Here is a 5324-nt window from a genome sequence, read left to right as displayed (position 1 = left end):
AACAATTCGTTACTGTTAATTCTTTTTTTTTTCTTTCAATGTAGAAATGATGAAAAATGTCTTTGCCGTTTCCTGGCGGAGTGACACACCGGAATGCCGTGTGATGTCTCACAAATTGGGGTCACAAATACCATTAAAACCTCCTTTGTGTTATTTTTTAAAATGCCTCCGAGACTCCTCAGTCCGGCTGCGCCTATCGGGCTGAGAGAGGAACCGGCTCCGGATTTTAATTAGGAGAATATATTTCCTGGAGGAGTTTTCGGTGTGAATGTTCTCCTCTTCTAGCGCAGCCTTTTATATTCGTTTCTCCATTTTTTCTTGTCCCCCCCCCCATTGATGGTGAGCTCATCAGACGGGCAATAGTACATGTTAAAACAAGAATTTGCACCTTTTGGTCCATGGGAATCCAACCCGGGAGTGGGGGGAGGGGTTGGGGCATGCTTGGTGTTGTGAAAAGTAGACGCAGCTTACCTAAAGTGGATGTTGCCCGGTGTGGTTTAGTCATAACGAAGATGGGAGACCAGAGCCCGCTTTCCATTAAAGGAGAACTATGTGGTCAGGGCTTTTCCCCATAGTTCTCCTCAGGGTCACGGGAGGACACAAACTAGCGTCCTCCCGTCACCCTAAGCTCAGTATATAGGGAGCTACAGCTCGCGGTGTACTGAGACGCCGCAGCCGGAGCAGATCCCGACAATTGTGCCGGGATCCGCCCAGCTGCGTGAGTGACAGCTGGCTCTGCCAGTCAGCGCTGGCGGATCGGAGCGGGGGAGAGGGGAATCCAGCCCCTCCCCTGTCACAGCAGAGAGCCGTGACAGGATCGAGAGGTGAGCGAACACCGGCATGTGTTCGCTCACCTCCCGATCTACTGAGCCGACCTGTGACAGTCTCATTGTCACACGTCGGCTAGAACTATGAGGTGAGTGAAAATCCCCTCCCCCTCATAGTTCTCCTTTAAAGTGTATATAAAGTCATCACTTTTATCATATATTGGATGGAGTGCGAAATTGTTAAAATTGTTGTCATCATGTGACCACCTGTGCCATATTGAGGGATTTCTCCTCACTTCCTGTACACTAGACACAACAGGAAATCAGCAGGTGAGCAGGTGTCCCCATTGTAAGATTGTCCCTCTATTTCTGTTCTGGTGACAACTCTACATTTTTGTATTGTACCCAAATTTCAATCCCGGGGACGAATAGAGAGGGCGAATCTCCCTACTGGGCCCCCAGACAGCAAAAATAAAAATTGCCATTAGATAAAAACTGTGATTTTGTCAAACTCTATCGCTGCATGATATGGTTTTGTTTATCAACGAAGTTTATCAACGACTGAAGGGAAGGACGGAGGTCAGATAGAAGACTGAAGGGAAGGACGGAGGTCAGATAGAAGACTGAAGGGGAGGACGGAGGTCAGATAGAAGACTGAAGGGAAGGACGGAGGTCAGATAGAAGACTGAAGGGAAAGACGGAGGTCAGATAGAAGACTGAAGGGAAGGACGGAGGTCAGATAGAAGACTGAAGGGAAAGACGGAGGTCAGATAGAAGACTGAAGGGGAGGATGGAGGTCAGATAGAAGACTGAAGGGAAGGACGGAGGTCAGATAGAAGACTGGAGGGGAGGACGGAGGTCAGATAGAAGACTGAAGGGAAGGACGGAGGTCAGATAGAAGACTGAAGGGAAGGCCGGAAAAATCCCTTTAAATATGGTGCCTGGGGGGGGGTCCCCTTAACCTGCCTGTGAAGTGGCGGATGTGTACGATGTATAGAACTTGCTGCAGCAAAAAGTGACACTTATAAAGAAAATGTTTTAGAAAGCGTGCGGTTCCCCCTCCCAAACAATACCAGACCCTTATGGATCATTCACAATGTACATGCCGTGTGTTTTGGTGTGCCAGGTTACTGAAAAATATTTTGCATTTTTGGTCAGTTGTGGTGCATTAGTAGCCCATTCATAATAAACATCAACACAGTACATAACATTCCTTCATTCATGAATGCACCACATTGGCCTGCACAAGTGTAAACCGGCATCAGTGCTCCTCTACCAGTCAGGTCTGACTGATTAGAAACAATGTAGAGTTATGTGTATGGGGCTGGGACTTGATGTAGATTGACTGCAGTGATCTACAGACAGCCACTAGGGGGCAGCGCAGGACTCTGAAATATCACAAAGCAAACATGGAAAGAGATGAAGGTTACATCAAAACTTGCTTTCAGGTAAACATTAGGATATGTGCTAATAAAAGGGACTCGTCCTTTCTCTCTGAGATCTCCTGCCGTTCTGTTCTTTGTTTTGCCGCCACTGCCAGTCCTTGTTACATGGCTACATACACTATATTGCCAAAAGTATTGGGACGCCTTTACATGCACATGAACTCTAATGGCCCCCCCAGTCTTAGTCCGTAGGGTTCAGTATTGGGTTGGCTCCGCCCTTTGCCGCTATAACAGATCCGCCTCCTCTGGGAAGGCGTCCACAAGGTTTAGGAGTGTGTCTATGGGAATGTTGGACCATTTGTGAGGTCAGGTACTGATGTTGGGGGAGGGGCTCGCAGTCTCCGCTCTAATTCATCCCAAGGGTGTTCTATAGGGTTGAGGTCAGGACTCTGTGCAGCCAGTCACGTTCTTCCCCCCCTCCCCCTCCCCCCTCCGTGTCTTTATGGACCTTGCTTTGTGCACTGGTGCGCAGTCATGTTGGAACAGGAAGGGGCCGTCCCCAAACTCCTCCCACAAAGTTGGGAGCATGAAATTGTCCAAAATGTGTTGGTGTGCTGATGCCTGAATCGAGCTCCTGAGAGCGACCCGTTCTCTCACCAATGTCTGTAGAAGCGTCTGCATGCTGAGGTGCCTCATCCTATACACCGGGGGCCACGGAGGGGATTGGAACACCTGAATCACATGATTTGGAGGGGGAGGGGCCCAATACTTTTGCCAATATAGTGTATTTATATTGTTACATCGTCACATGGCATTTACATTTTTTTGTGTTTTGTGGGGCCGGTCAGTGTCGGCACAGAGCCCTCTCAGCCCCTCCACCATTCAGCCGGCTGACATCTCCGGGGGGAGCGATTCTAATCTGCGAGCGCGTCTCCAAAACCGAGACCGCCTTAAACGTGCAGCCGAGTGTAAAATTAACTTAACTTTTGTATTACAGATCAGATTCTCCAGAGCGAGACCCCGGCGCTGGGATGTCTGGCACTCCGAGCCTTCATCTTAAATCACAGCGCATCGTTCATCTCACAGCGTGGTCACCTTATTACAGGAGGGCGCCGGGGGTGGGGCTATTTTACCGAACTTCGGGGAGGATATACGAGCTCGCCCAATAAAGACCAACGGTGACGAGCAAAGCAATGACCGAAGAGCGACCATTCCACATCTACAGTACATTGTAACAACATATTGTATATCAGTGCAACTTACAGTATATAGTACAAAAACCAACCCGATAATGTTCCCGCCAATCAACAGGAACTCCAATCAAAGCCGAGCTCTGGGATCAGCAGACATTGTCCTCATACAAGAGCCATGTATATTCTTCAATCTCAGTGAGCTCTGGGTATTTCTTCCAGATCTGTGCAGTAATCCAGTGTGAGACCTGGAGCTTCCTGTAATAAAGACCACTCACTGCTGCTCTCTCCTTGTGCAGGGTGACTGGTCTTGTCTCCGCCCCCTTCTGTAATAAAGACCGGTCACTGCTCCTCTCTCCTTGTGCAGGGTGACTGGTCTTGTCTCCGCCCCCTCCTGTAATAAAGATCGCTCACTGCTGCTCTTTCCTTGTGCAGGGTGACTGGTCTTGTCTCCGCCCACACCTTTATCTTGTTACAGGTAGCCTGCAGTGGGAGGGGCCTAAGCAATTTCAGTCCATGATTGCAGGCAGATCATGGCGTGGCGTCATGTGATGTCACGCCAAGATGGCGGCGGACATGCGCAGAACACAATATTGGCCGCCGCACGTTCTGATAACTAATTTTTCTACGCTTGAATATTGTTTTATTATATCCGGCATGTAAAACATTTGTTATTTCGGTTTCGGACGAACCGCCGAAACCAAAACCGCCGTTGATTTGCAGTTTCATCCGAATCCCCATATCTAATGGCAACCACAAATTTAATTGGCTGGCTAACCGCTATTACGCAGGGATATCCGGTTGCCACGGGTTGCAGCTCTTTTTTTTTGCCCTCTACACTTTGTTATAACGAGCTTCAATCTCTCTCTCGGTAATTTCGCTGAATTGGGTGTTTTTTCCTCGTAAATTCAATTTACTCGAATCGCTCTTCTTCAGCCAATCTTATGCCGTAAAATGTGTCTTATAAATCACGCCATTAAAATTTCAGTGTAAATCATTGCGGATTACGCCACGAGGTTGCGGTCCTTTTACGCTTTTTATTTTGCTCTCGTCTTGACGGCCTCAATATTTTTTTTACAGAAAAGACGCAAAAAATTATTTAAGTGAGTTTTTTTTTCCTTTTTCAATTAAAAGTGCACTTCCTTTTTATGCAACATCAATTTTAATGCACGTGAAAAGTTTCCTAAGAAAGACAAGCGGAAATTGCGTTTATCATAGAATCGGCGGCCTGGAATAAATCATTAGCGCTCCGGCCGTAAAATTCGGAGCATATTTAGTGCTCGAGGTCTTCAGAAATTAAAAGACTAGAATAATAATAAACATTTTCAAAATATCAAATTGGGTGCGGGTTTGTCAGGAGTAGTGATGGGCTCGGGCGTGTTCGCAGCTGCACGTGCCGAGCCCGCCAGGAAGCTGGCAGCACCAATCACAGGCCACGGAGACATTTCCCGATCTCTGCAGCGGCGGACCGGGAACATGTCTCAGTACCTGTGATTGACGCTGCGGCGCTGTCAGCTTCTCTGGCGGGCTCGGCACGTGCAGCTGCGAACACGCCCGAGCCCATCATCAGTCAGGAGGAAGCCCAACCTCCCTGAAACGCACAGGGACACATAAGGGATAACGCACAACACAGTTTGTTACCAGCTTTACAGCGCGGTGCACACGGAATGGGCTTTATACAGTACATACAGCACAATGATTCCCAGCACACTCACCAGCCAGCATGCAAAAAAACCTGTGTCTATCTAGAGGCAGAGACAGCTGTACCCGCCCCCTCCCCCGTCTTTTCCGCCAGTCCGCGCTGGAGGATCGGAAAGGGGAGGGGATCCTTGCTGGGAGCCGTGAGTGACATTCACGGCTCTCTGCAGGGACAGGATCGAGAAGTGAGCGAGCGCCGGTATGTGTTCGCTCACTTCCCGATCTACTGAGCCGACCTGTGACAGTCTCATTGTCACACGTCGAGTGATTTTCACTCCCCTCAT

Source organism: Nanorana parkeri, unplaced genomic scaffold (genome assembly GCF_000935625.1).
Source record: "Nanorana parkeri isolate BGI_ZX_2015 unplaced genomic scaffold, ASM93562v1 scaffold622, whole genome shotgun sequence".
Taxonomy (NCBI): domain Eukaryota; kingdom Metazoa; phylum Chordata; class Amphibia; order Anura; family Dicroglossidae; genus Nanorana; species Nanorana parkeri.
This window is presented reverse-complemented; position numbering follows the sequence as displayed.